This window comes from Vespula pensylvanica, chromosome 17 (assembly GCF_014466175.1).
Source record: "Vespula pensylvanica isolate Volc-1 chromosome 17, ASM1446617v1, whole genome shotgun sequence".
Taxonomy (NCBI): domain Eukaryota; kingdom Metazoa; phylum Arthropoda; class Insecta; order Hymenoptera; family Vespidae; genus Vespula; species Vespula pensylvanica.
Window position 1 is genome coordinate 2,562,018 of NC_057701.1, and position 14,414 is coordinate 2,576,431.

At 31.4% G+C, this 14,414-nt stretch overlaps 2 long non-coding RNA genes across 2 annotated transcripts in view; both read right to left on the reverse strand.

Annotated features, from left to right (window-relative positions):
* Nucleotides 1–3,129: 3,129 nt before the first annotated feature.
* LOC122635285 lies at nt 3,130–4,758 on the reverse strand. Its single transcript, XR_006328624.1, has 3 exons — nt 4,579–4,758; nt 3,343–3,414; nt 3,130–3,253 (listed from the first exon to the last, which is right to left on the reverse strand). It is a non-coding gene; the product is annotated as an uncharacterized LOC122635285 (long non-coding RNA).
* Nucleotides 4,759–4,789: 31 nt separating this feature from the next.
* LOC122635284 overlaps nt 4,790–14,414 on the reverse strand; it is a 16,676-nt gene continuing 7,051 nt past the window's right edge. The window contains exons 4-10 of the long non-coding RNA XR_006328623.1: nt 13,231–13,401; nt 9,349–9,988; nt 8,917–9,217; nt 7,354–7,700; nt 6,380–6,921; nt 5,466–5,673; nt 4,790–4,967 (exon numbers count right to left, since the gene is read on the reverse strand). This is a non-coding gene — a long non-coding RNA (uncharacterized LOC122635284). The remainder of the gene's footprint in view (nt 4,968–5,465; nt 5,674–6,379; nt 6,922–7,353; nt 7,701–8,916; nt 9,218–9,348; nt 9,989–13,230; nt 13,402–14,414) is intronic.

The window sequence follows — 14,414 nt, forward strand, 5'->3', positions numbered from 1 at the left end:
GAAGACGAAGAAGAAATTTTTCTAAAGTTTTCACCACCGAGAAACACCTCACCCAGTTCTTTGCGTTCTCTATTAGCAACACTATTATCGTTTTCTATCGTAGCACAAAAGGAAAATGAGGAAAATAAAGAGGTTGTGGTCTCGTTACGATGGTCGTCGGTCTTTGGAGAATAAACAGCACGTGGTAGTGGTGGTTGTCCTCGAGTACCGGATCTCACCTTTCCAACTTCTTCGCAAACATCAAGCAAGCTACTATTAGCAGCTGAAGAAGAGTCGGCACAGCATGATATGATAACTTTGGTGTTATTACGACAAGAACTTTGTTTATCCTTTTGGTACCGATTATATTGTTGATTATGTTGCTTTTGGTGTTGCTGATATTGGTATTGGTATTGGTATTGGCTTTGCTGTTGTTGATTTTGCTGTTGTTGCTCTTGCTTTGCCGGCTCTTCTCGGTCGTTTTCACGAGTACCACTTCGAATGATTATTGAGAGCTTGCCCATAGCCAGGAACGCGAGCTCGTGGCCTGTCCGGGCCTTAATTCACTCGGCTGCTCTCTGCAAAGAGAGAACTCAACGCGGTTCTACGCGGATCTTCGCACTCCCCCTTTTTTCTTTTCTTTTTTTTTCTTTTCCTTTCTTTTTTTTTTTGCTTATTTCGATCGTTCCTTTGATCTAGAACGATCAAGACACTTCTTCTCTATCTCTATCTCGATCTCTCTCTCTCTCTCTCTCTATATATATATATATATATATATATATTTTTTTTTTTAAGTCTTTCGATTGCTTCAAACGTTACGTTTTATCTTGACACACGTTCTTTTCACTTTCTTCCTAACTCCGTCTATGTCGTAGCAGCGGCGGTGGCAACGATTGCTCACCACAAACGCAGCAAACTTTATATAATAATCACACACAACACACCAACCCTTCGAAAAATCGAGAGTGTCGCACTTCTAAAACTCTCGTTGAAAAATAGAGTAGAAGAAGAAGAGGAAGAAAAATAGAATGGAAGAGAGAAAGAAAAGAAAAAGAAAAAGAACGAAAAGAAAGAAAGAAAGAAAGAAAGAAACGGGGAATCAAAGCAAAATAGAAAAGGATCGAATAAGTTAAACGTAACGTTCAACGTTCCTGTTATATCAAACAGGTAAAACAATTTCCCTTTTCCTTATCTTCTTCTGCAACGATGATAATCCTTCGTAGAAATTCGATCGTTTATCTTGTACCCTAACTCTCGTGGTTTGCCACGAGAGGTGTACAACACGGACGACACCAAAACGTTCATGATTAATTAAAAGATAAAGATAACAAAATCGAAAGGTAAAAACAAGGATGGGAAAAAGAAAAAAGAAAGTCAAAAGAATAGCAAACGATAGATGTAAAATGATCGACGAAAATCTTGTGTCGGAATATCTTCGAAGACGATTATTATACTTCTTTTCACAATGAAATCTTCCTTTTATATATACGTATTGTACATATATATATAATATATATACATACATGTATATATATATATATATATTTTCTTTTTTCTCTCGTTCTCTTTTACTTTCTATGATGTATATCTCGCACGCGATCTCAGCTTCTTCCTCGATGGAAGAAAACGACAATAAGACGCGAGACCGGCTAAACTCTTCGATACGTTCGAGAGACAAGTATTACTACTACTCTTTTTCTCTTTCTCTTTCTGTCTCTCTCTTTATATCTCTCTTCTTTTCCTTTCTCTCTTCCTCACTACCTCAGAGGACGGAGGAGGAAGGAGAGCACGGCCCGTTTCCTACGACTGCCGGCTGTCGACTGTGTGCTGTATTGCGTGTGCATGTATATATCCTCATTGGGCTCCCGCCTCTGCCGCTACAAAACTCTTGCCGGCGCCGCTGCCGCCGCCGCCACCATCACCACCACCACCACCACCAGCACCACCACCACCACCACCACCACCACCACCACCACCGCCACCGCCACCATCACACCACCACCACACCACTACCACCACACTACTGTCCTCAACGTTACCTACGACGACGACGACGACGATGACGACGATGAAGACCATGAAGACAACGATGAAAACTATGAAAACGATGAAGACGACGATAATGATGACAATGAGCACGATGAAGACAACGATGAAGACGATGACGACGATATCTTCAAATTTTTCTTTTCCTTTCATCTATTATACCACTACGTCTTCTTCTTCTTCTTCTTCTTCTTCTTTTTCTACTTCTTTTTCATTTATTTCTTCGTCTTCTACGTTCTTCTTCATCTACTTCTTCGTCTTTTACATTCTTCTTCATCTACTTCTCCGTCTTCTTCGTTCTTCTTCATCTACTTCTTCATCTTCTTCATTCTTCCTTTCATCCCTTTCGTCGTCTTCTTCTTCTTCTTCTTCATCTACTTTTTTTTCATTTATTTCTTCGTCTTCTTCATTCTTTTTTATTTACTATTTTTCATTTATTTCTTCATCTTCTTGTTCTTCGTCTACTTCTTCTTCTTCTTCTTCTTCATCTACTTTTTTTTCATTTATTTCTTCGTCTTCTTCATTCTTTTTTATTTACTCTTTCTTCATTTATTTCTTCATCTTCTTCTTCTTCTTCTTCTTCTACTTCTTCTTCATCTACTTCTTCTTCTTCTTCTTCTTCTTCTTCTTCTTCTTCTTCTTCTTCATCTTCATCTACTTCTTCTTCTTCTTCTTCATCTACTTTTTCATCGTTTTCTTCTTCTTCTACTTCTTCTTCTTCTTCTTCTTCTTCTTCTTCTTCTTTTTCTTCTTCTTCTTTTTCTTCTTTAAGACAGAAAAGGCTGTGCAAAGGCTACCGATTATTATGTCTTCGACTTCTTGCTCTCATTCCGCTTTCTCTTCCCCCTCTCCCCACCTCATCTTCCTCTTCTTGTTCTTCGATACCGTAATTCACGGTAAATCTTTCCACTGCATTCTTAAGTCCTTACAAAATGTAAGCCTTTTGTAATCGATTTCCTCTTTGATATAATCCAATAAAGTGAGGATATAATGGATATGTGTGTCGCATACGTGTGCTTAAGAACGACAGTCCGATTTAATCGATGATATTAATTTACTCGAAGAATGCAATCTTCTTTTTTCTTCCTTGATAAATTCTAATAGTTTGTTTTTCCCTTTTTTTTTTTTTTTTAGTCCGAAGATAAATTCATTCCTTTATGTTGGATTGTAAATTTGATTATTCTCGTTACGAAATAACTTTCCTTTGTGAACTATCTTCTTTGATAATCTATAGAAAGTTATAATAGAAACGTTAGAACATATAAAAGGATATGTCATTTTGATGAAATATCAAGGATACTTATTTATCGTACTTACTACAAACGTTTTCACAAATTACAATAGTTTATCTAGAATGCCTGTCTTTTATAATTTATCTTCTTTGCTGGCCTATATATAAATAAGAATATAATTAAAAAAAAGAAAGAAAAGAAAAAGATAAACGACAGAGTGTAATGAATTTTATGTTCATTTTCTCATTCCGGATTTAATCGAAAACATTTTTACTTACTTGCAAACGTTGAACAAGTTCCAATAGCTTTTTTATAAAAAAAAAAAAAAAAAAAAAAAAAAGAATGAAAAAGTAAAAAAAAAAGAAAAAGAATATGATTGACTATGTTGCATTGTGTTTTCGATTAATGGCGTCCTTATAATTCATCTTCTACTGCTTATCTAATCGAGAAAATAATAGAAACGTTAGAGTGCAAAGAATTTCATTGTCACTTAGATATTTATTTACTCATCAAGATTACCAATTCTAATAGATATCCTTTAAAAAGGTATGTATTTACTATCTTCCTATCTCAATGAATGATAATTTAGTGATTCTTTAAAAATGGCGTTGTTTCCATCTTCACTAACCTACAAAAAAAAAAAAAAAAAGAAAAAAGAAAGAAACAATAGAAACATCAGAATATAGACAAACACTTACGAATATTAAATTATGATTATCGAATGAATGAAAAACGTAGTAACCCTTAAAAGATTGGGTCTCTTATGATAACATTTTGTTAGCTAACCTAAAAAAAAAAAAAAAAAAAAGAGAGAGAGAGAACGATATAAAAAAAAAAAAAAAAAAAATGCGAACAAACTGCAAGACATGTTCTCGAATAAATAAATAATAATCGATGTAGGGTTACGTCCGATAAAAGAATGAAATTGAATTGAATTATTTCAAGGATGAACGAATTGTGAACGAATTTGATTTCATTATTTAAACGTAGACATGATGAAATTGAATTGAATTATTTAAAAGAATGAACGAATGAAATCTGATTTCATTATTTAAAAATAGAAAGAATGAAATTCGATCGGATGATTTAAAGTTTACGTTGAGATAATAATAATCGAGAGATAGCTTTTGGGCTAGACGAAAATAATGAGAAGGAGAAGGAGGAAGAGGAGATGGGTAAAGGATTTGTGCGGTAGGAGCCCCCAGGGCAGGATTCTTCGCGAGACGCGAATGTGAATCTTCGTTCTCTTTTACAACTGACTCTCTCGTGCTACTTCGTACCGTTTCGTGACTCCGAGCCGGAGAATTAACTCTCCACTTACCGGCACGTCGTCGTCGTCGTCGTTCACAAGTGTAGATGACGCGCCGCCATGGGTCCATAACACCGATATGTACAGTAGTGGGAGCTTTCTTCATCTGTCCTAGGACGTACTTCGTTTCCTACCCTTTTTTTTAAGTGTTTCTTTTTTTCCTCTTCTTTCTTGTCTCTCTTTCTCTCTCTCTCTCTCTCTCTCTCTCTCTTTTTTTTTTTTGTTGTTGTGTTTACCCTTCTCTTAGTTGACATCCCTCAACTCGCACTTTATTTCTTTCTTTCTTGTTTCTTTTTTGTTTTCTCTATTTCTTCCTTTTTTTCTTTCTTTGTTTCTTCAAAAGAAGAGGACACTTGTACGTGATTTAAAAGTCCTCATAACTACAGAAAGTGTAAAGTTCTCTGAAACGAATCGTACAAGAATATGTATATTAAAGACTTTGTATGTTGTACTTTAATGATTAATTCAATCGTTTATTTCTATTGGTTTTTCTTTTACTTTTTTGTTTCTCTTTTATATATATATATATATATATATATATATATATATATATACACGTCACTTATTTTATAATTTTCTTTTTTGCAAAACTAAATTATTAATTTTAATTTTTTCACTTTATTAATAATTATTAATTTTTTTTCAATTATAATCTCGTTTTTAAAAATTGTTAAAAATCATCGTACGCTTTGAAATCTTTTCAATGAAATTTCACTTTCTCGTTGAAAATATAAAGTTTTTAATTAACGATGAGTTAAATTTAGAAGATTAAAATAAATTTTTCATATATTCATTAATAACGATTTGAATTCACATTGAGGATAATTAAATAAGGAAAGCTCGATGATTAGAATGATTAGATACAAGAGATCCTTTATAATGAGTTTCGTCGTACTTACAACCCTTGTACATTTTACCGTGTAACTCCACCGTGTCAATACGGAAGGGGGAATTACACATCCGCGTTGACATTTGACCTCTGATTATTCCAATCTCTACTCTCTCAAGCTTCTGTTTTAGATATTCTTATTAGTGTTCTAGTTAACGTTCCTTCCGGTGATAACGAATCCCATAAAGTCGTAGTCCAGCCTTTTCCTTCAGGTTTTTCTGAAAGACAAAATACATTGCCATGTTTTTAATATCTATTATTAAAATTATTATTATTATTATTATTACTATTATTATAATTATGATTAAATTGAAAATAAAAAAAAGAAACTGAATACTAAATTGAAAATTATATTTATACTTTTGCATAGAGTTAAAGGCTCGTTTATTATTACACTTATATATATGTGTTTTGAAATAAAAAAAAAAAAAAAATGTTCTTTTATCTTCCCCTTTTTTACTATTATCATTATTATTTTATTATTATTACGTTATTTTTGATTAAGATTATAGAAATATTATTAATATTATTTACATATATATTATTTTGTTTAATTTGTTAAACGTATAATCAGATACAAGTTATCCATTTGAAAAGAACAGAATAACGATTAAACAAAACAAATATAAAAATACATATAAAAATAACATCTTTCCAATCATACGATGATACATAATGTAATATCTGATCATTCCAATTCTACAAATTCAACAAATGAAAATATAAAAATGTCTTGGATAAAATCAAAATTATTTAATCGATCAATAGCAATGAACATTAAAAAAAAAAAAAATGTTGAATATTGATTGAATCATTACAACTTGGACCCATTATCTTTCTCTTTAATCCAAAAGATTTAGAATTTCAAGATATAAAGCAACTTTTTTTTAATGTACATAAATACATATTTATGTACATACTTACGTGAACATTTACGTAGAAAAGTACTTTGATATTTCTTCGTCACTTTATATCGTGGGATTATATACTTACACACGTGTACATTATACACATGTATATTAAACGAAACGAGAAAGCGTGACTTCGATGGAATCCCTGAGTGAAGTCACCTCTCCCCGGAAATTACCGATCGATTTCGAAGAACTCGAACGGTGCTTGTTGCTTTCACTTTATAACGTATGTACACGGAACGACCCTGCTGTCACCACCATCAACATCACCACCACCACAAACACCACCATCGTATCAATTCTATCCACCATCGACACTACTACAATTTTACGAGAACCACCCTCTTGTTCGTTCATTTTTCTTTCCTCCTTTCATTCTTTCTTTTCCTTCTTTTTTCTATTTCTTTTTTTTTTTTTTTCTTTTCCTCCTTCGTTCGTTTTTTATTCGTTTTTCGTAGAAAGAAAAAGAGCTTTGCGTGACACTCATACGTGATACTCTCGTCGTTAAAATACGTGGAAAATACATTAGAAAACAAGAACGCGCTAACGTTCGATCTATAACAAAAGAGAAATGCGAGAGGTCTTTTAGAGATATGATTAGAAATTTTTTATGATTAGAAATTTTTTTTTTTGCAATTAATTAGAGAGATTTATCGAAATACAAAGTAATTAATTATTTTTCAACGAACCGACAAAGTATAGGAGATAGAAAAAATAGTTAAAAAAAAAAAAAAAAGAAAAAAAAAAGGAAGGAGAAAAGAATCAATCCAACTTTGCAGACTTGCTATAATTTGTAATAAGAAAATGAAAAAGAAAGAAATTATTCTACAAAGTCAGGAAAAAAGGAATAATCGATTTTGGACATTCTTGAGGAACTTTTGACCCACCCTGTACTTGAATCGCGATGTAATTTTTGAAAGAATTAAAAAGTACTTGGATCAAATAGGAATCCTAGGAAGAGTTGAAGGGTAAATCGAATGGGCTTACCAGTAGATAACCCGTTCTTCGTTAGAACCGATTAAGCGTTTAATACTTGCGTTAAACTTGAGTCATATCCGTGAATCCACATAATAGACCTTCGACTTCAATTTGAACATTTTAGGAACGTTCATGTATGCACTTAAAGCTTACTCCGTCTGAATATTTTCTCGAAATTATCGAGTTTAATTAACACGACCTTTTTGTATATTTAACCTCATTGTTTTTTTACTTTCCATGTATTCAATCTTAATAAGATATAACTGGAATGAAACGATTAATATTTCTTTTGTTGATTAATACTTTTGTTCGAATAGATCTATTGTACGATCGTATGTGATTAGACTCGTTTTCATCTGCAAGAAAATATATGGAAATGTAAATTATATTATTTTTGTATTAATTTTAATCTTACACTTTAATAATCTTTATAGTCTTAATGTATTATAAGTTTATCTGAAAGAAAAAAAGAAAGATACAACTTATGAATATTTTCTTCAATTAAATACCCTTCATAAATAAATAAATAAATAACGATATAAATAATTACACTCAATAGAATGTAATATATAAGCCTCTTATGATATTAATATAATAATATAAGATTTATCTCTGAAAAAACGAACGCACATAAATAAATAAATAAAAAAATTAATAGTTGCATCCTTACAAGATTTAACATATAATGCATTCACAATCCCTTAATATATGTACAAAATTGAAATAATCAAACAAACAAACAAATAAACAAATAAATTACATCCAATCGTACTTGATTAAAAAAAAAAAAAAGAAAAAGAAAAAAAACAACCAGGAATCTTAAAATCTACCTAAACAAAAAATGAATACAAAAAATGATACAAGTTACAACATGGACCTGATTTAAAAAGTCACACATACTTACATACACACACATACATACAAATATATATATATATATATATATATATATATAAAATAGAGATAATTTGAGGGAGTAAGAATTTAATTTAGACACCCCAAGCTTCACCTCGTCCGTTTGGACGAACGCATTGCATTGACAACGTCCGGCGTGTTTATGTATATACATACACACATATACGAGGGCGCTGACAAGCGACAAGACCTAATCTCTTCCCTGAAGCCGTCGTCGTGCTTCCACATCGTAGCAGTAGCAACAACTTCGTTGAACGGTGAGACACGCTTGCCAGCAGCTACCAACCAACCAACCAACCAACCTAACTAGAGAGATACCTGTAGATAGATACATACCTACATATATATATATATATATATATATATATATATATATATATATGATGCACCAGTAACATGTTCAAGGAAGACGTCAGGAATGCGAGCTCACGACATTATACATGTTACCTACGTGGGTGCACAAGACTTTCCAAGCCTATAAGTATCTAACAATATATATATATATATGTGTGTGTGTATGTATGTATGTATACATGTGTGTTTGTATGTATCTATATGAAGGGTCTCACACGTCCTGGAGGACGCCTCGAAGGAGCAAAAGAGGGCCTTCTCGACCACAAATATGTCATAACTCACTGACCACTATACTGTACTTACCAAGAGGATCCAGTAGAGGATCAAAAGAGAAAAAAAGAGAGAAAGTTCCGGATGCTTCACATATAGAAATAGTTTATATCTATCTCTCTCTTTCTCTTCTCATTTATCCTGCGTTCATTGTTGTCAGTAAAGGTAAGAGAGAGAGAAAGTTCCATATGCTTTTTACATAAGAGCAATATATCTAACTCTTTCTTTGTTTATCCTTTATGTAAGAAGTAACATATGTAAGAAATTATTTCGTTAAAGACAATCGAATAAGATGGACAAATAAATTACTATTTTAAATCTTGATGTGATATATCTGAAAAAAAAGAAAAAGAAATAGAGATTATAAACATTGTCTTGATTATAAACATATATATATATTTTTTTCTCTCTTTCTTTTTTTTTTTTTTGTTTAATAATAAATAAATAAACGAATATAGATCATACCTAGTCCTCTTTTCTCTTCGTTTATCCTATATTCTTTATCGTCGGCATAATTTCTCGTTTTTCACGTAAGAGCAGTCTCTATCTCTGTCTTCGTTTATCCTCTACTCATCATTGTCATAAGAGTAAAATGTGAGAAAGACAAAAAGAAAGACAGGGAAAAAGAAAAACAGCCTATTAAACTTGCACGTATCACATATGTACACATTTTCCATCTTTCTTTTTCTTTTTAACATTCCAAGGAAGCAATACGTTTTTATCAAGCATGCTTTTATCTTTTTATCACACTTATGCTCTCTCCAGGAACTTGCTCGTTATTACTATGATATAGGCAAACGAGTCGAAAAAAGGAACACGATAGAAAGCTTCTTCCTTTTTTTCTTCTCCTTCTTCTTTTTTTCTTTCTCTGCCCTCTTCTTTTGGGAGAGAGGGTCGTTTAAGGGGTAAAAGGAGAACGAGGGGAGGGAGAGGGTGCATTTCTTAGAGAAACAGCTTCAGATTATTGCTCGTCGGAGTCTTCATCGTAGTCTTCATCGTCGATGTCGACGTTAACGTCGTCAACGTCGTCGTCGTCGTCGTCGTCGTCTAATCTCAAAGAAATCGTCTTGTCCGTTTTCCAAGCACTTTTTTCATAAGGCCATCCCTGAAAACGTTAAGTAATGTAAAGTGGACGAAAAAGTTGGTGATTATTTTTTTTCTTTTTCTTTCTTTTTCTTTTTCTTTTTTTCTTCTTTTTTTTTTTTTTTTTAGTCGAGGAGACTACTAAATGCGTTTCTTTCTTTCTTTTCTTTTTCCTTTTGTTTTCCCTTTTCTCCTCCTTTTTTATCCTATTTTCAATTCCTTTTTTGTCCTCTTTTCTCTTGTTTTCTTGTTTTCTTCTTTCTTTCTCTCTCTCTCTCTCTCTCTCTCTTTTTTTTTAGCTTTTTTCTTTTCTTCTCGAAATACTTTTCTCCAGATTATTTTTTCTTCTTAGATGCATGTGGAATGAGATTCCTTTTTTCTCTTTTAAAACGAGCTTTCACGCTTGATAAATTCCAATACTTTACTGTGTGATACAGTTTTGAGAATGATTATATTATTTAGATTATGCTTCTTTTGTTCACATCTTTTTGAAGATTTTTATCTACTATTTAATCATTGTAGTTCTGATCATTGTACTTTGTATATAGTAGCTCATTAAAGTATTGAACAATTATATTAAATATAAATAAAATATATATCTTAGATATCACGTATAATAACAAAGATTCTTTTAACGATAAGCCAAAAATAATGTTTAAATATAAAACAAATATTCATTTATAATATTTAATTAATGTAATTAAGAAGTGATTATTGAAAGAACTCGAAGAAAATAAAAAGAAAGAAAAAAAGAAAAAGAAACAGAAAAGAGATTGTAAAAAATATTCCAGATAAAAAAGATCGATTCTCAATTGATTTTAGGATCATTCTAGTTCAATAAGGGAATGTTATCAACGCGCGCAATGAAGGCTACACCTCGATCTAACGATCCTCGGACAGTAATACAACCTACATATATACTTATTATCGTGATATATATAGTGAATCTATACACATAAAATCGTGGGTTGCGATCATCAAATAATATTCGGTCAAGGCTCGACATTGCTCCAACACGTGGGAAAGTTCAGTTGACAAATATAACACTAACTTTTATACTTTTTAACATTGAACAATACGATAGGTAATATATGTTACAAATAATAGAAATTAATAAAATAAAGAAATAGAAAAAGAGAAGAATATTGTCTACTATTGTTATCATATTTTAAAGCTCTGTATAATCCAATTCTTTTCTTTTTTATATCTACAAAAATTATAAGTTATAATATTATAATGTAATTATAATATTATAACTTACAATATAATTACTTTTCATACTATATACTCTGATAACTAATATTATAATTATAAATTATAACTATAATTGCGATTGTAACTAATACTGATAACATAATGATACTATTCTAAATGTAATCAAAAACTTATAATCAAAAGATCAAAAGAAAATCTTCGAATATAAATTATTAACAATAAATTCTCTGATCATATTAATCCCTTCCAATAACTACTAACACAAACTTTCCCAAAGTGTTGAAATTTAATACCAAAAAGGAAAAAAAAAATAATAACAATAAAAAAAGAAACAGAAAAAAGATTCTATCCAAATGTTGACCAGGAGCAGCAACAAGTCAATTCTCAATATCAACTATAGACACATTAAACAACATACTATAAAAGTTTACAATACGTTTAGCTCTAACTCGGATAATACTATGTAATCATCCGATCGTTGACCTTGAGTGTGGGGGTAGCGAGGTCGAACGAACGCGTAAAGTAGCAATAGTAACAGCAGCAGCACGTACTACTACTACTACTAGTAGTACTAGTAGTAGTACTAGTAGTAGTACTAGTAGTGGTAGTAGTAGTAGTAGTAGTAGTAGTAGTAGTAACAGCAGTAGTAGTACTAATAGTAGTAGTAGTACTTGTAAACTAATATATATGTATAGCTCGGTAGGATATTCCAATTGTAAAGCGTATGACGCAAAGGATCCGTGGGTGTATTTACATGAACGTGTTGTTCCTGGAAGTCAGGGACTCGTACGAGGTAAAGGTAGGGGTATGATTCATGAGCGTGACCTACACGAAGAAGGAAGAGAAAGAGAGAGAGAGATAGAAAGAACAAGAGAGAGAAACAGAGAGATATATACAATATATACATACATACATACATGCATACATACATACATACATATATAAGCAGAAAGAGAGAGAGAGAGAGAGAGAGAGAGAGCTTCTACAGTAATATACCGTTAATGTCTCGTAATATTCCATAATATGTTGATGACTAAGCCAATTTTCACTATCATTATCTCTCTCTCTCTCTCTCTCTCTCTCTCTCTCTCTCTCTCTCTCTCTCTCTCTTTCTCTTGTTGTCTCTTCTTTTTCTCTCTATCCTTTTCTCACTCTTTCTCCCTCTTTCAATCGTGTATGTCCAGCACAAAACGCTCACGCTCGTTCTCTTCCCCATACAACTTGTATCTCGGAATCACACTTAATTGGACTTCCAGGTAAGTCACCTGCGAAACACGTAGGAGGAAGCTCGTTCGGAATCTTTCCCTGTGCTAAGTTCGTTATACGTATATTGTGTATACAGGGTGAGTCAAAAGTTTATAGGTCATCTTTAAAAAACAATCGTCACGCCCTTTTCCAAGATCTACATTCGGATTCGTAGCAATCGAGCTTACGATTGTGCAATTAATTAAAGTCAGCTTGTTGTAATTTTATTTTATTAAAAAAAAAAAAAGAAGAAGAAGAAGAAGGGAAAGAAAAAGGAAAAAGAATAGACAAAGTTAACTTGGAAAAAGAGTAAAACGATTATTATAATTATCCAGTTTGTTCCATATGGAAATGTTTTGACTTATATAGAAACTTTTGATCCACCTTGTGTATATATATATATATATATATTTATTTATTTATATTTATATATACGTATATAGATGTGTATATATATCAGGATTTGGTTAGCCTGCTATTAAAGATTCGTTCTTTTTTTTTTTCTTTTTACTCTTCTTCTCACTGTTTCTTTTTTTTTTCTTTCCTTCTTTACTTTTTCTCTTTTTTTTTTTTTTTTGCTTTTTAGTTGAGGACAGAGAATAAGAGATATTCTCCGAAGGAACAAGTTTTTGGTCAAGAATCGACTTCGGAGCCGATTAAGCTATCTCCCCTTTTTTCTTGGATTTTCTCGAATGATTTAGTGACTAGTGGTGGTGGTGGTGGTGGTGGTGGTGGTGGTGATGGCGATGGTGGTGATGGTTATGGTGTTAGGGTAATAGAATACAAAGTGGATGGCTCAAGTACCTTATTTCTTCTTCCTTTTTCTTTTTCTCCCCAAAAAAAGGAAAATATGATTTTCTTTTGTAATCGCTAAATTCTGTCTTCTTTCTGTATTTTTCTTTTCCCCAAGAATTTTTGAATTCTTCCAAAATGTGTTCATTTTCTTTATTCTTTTTTTGTAGAGATCTCGGACACCTGAAAAAAAGAATCAAATTTATATGAAATAAATATTATATTAACTTAATGAAATGACAAAAAAATTACAATATATTAAATTAAAAAATAAAATTAAAAAATATAAATAATAAAAAATTACAATAACAATTGTATAAAAAAAAAGAAAAAAAAAAAAAATAAAGAACCAACGAGCTTATATCATCGACATATAAAATCGATCAGATATTATTTAATGTAACAATTTATCATTACGTTTCATTTTGTTCTTAAGTCAAATTAATTTTCATTATATATCATAGATACACTAATTATCAATCCTTTTTATCATTACACTTATACTTATTATTAGTATAATATAAATTAAAAAGTTCGTTTATACAGAACAGTGCTATGAACGTTCCACATCTATGTACTTTATCTTTAAAGAGAAAAACAGCCTAAAGAAACCTCATGAAAAAAGGGACAATAGTATTTTTAAATTGTTTGAAAATTTCTTGTCCCTTCTTCTTACAAAAACTTCTTTTTATAAAAGTTTCGTCACATGTAGACGTAAGAAAATAAAAAAAATTGAGTTATAAAGTATGAACATATTCGTCATTATTTAAAGAAGAACATTATACACATGTATATATATATATATATATTAGAATATTCTAATATAATAGTATAATATAAGAATATTATATATATATATATATATATATATATATATGTTTATAGAAAAGGATGATAAATATTCCAACTATTTTCTAACATTTCGATTAACGAATATAGTTCTTATAGAAAAGAATACGAGATATATAACTGTGAAAAATATTTTCAACATGTATCTTTATATTCTTAGAGTCTTCTAAACCGGGTATCATGCTCGTCTGCATATCGTACACGCGAGCCCTGATCTTCGAACTCGCTCGAACAACATTAGCATACATATCGGGAACGTTTGCACGCGGTTAAACCCAGCACACATTCTTTGGATTCTAAAGAGAGAGAGAGAGAGAGAGAGAGAGAGAGAGAGAGAGAGAGAGAGA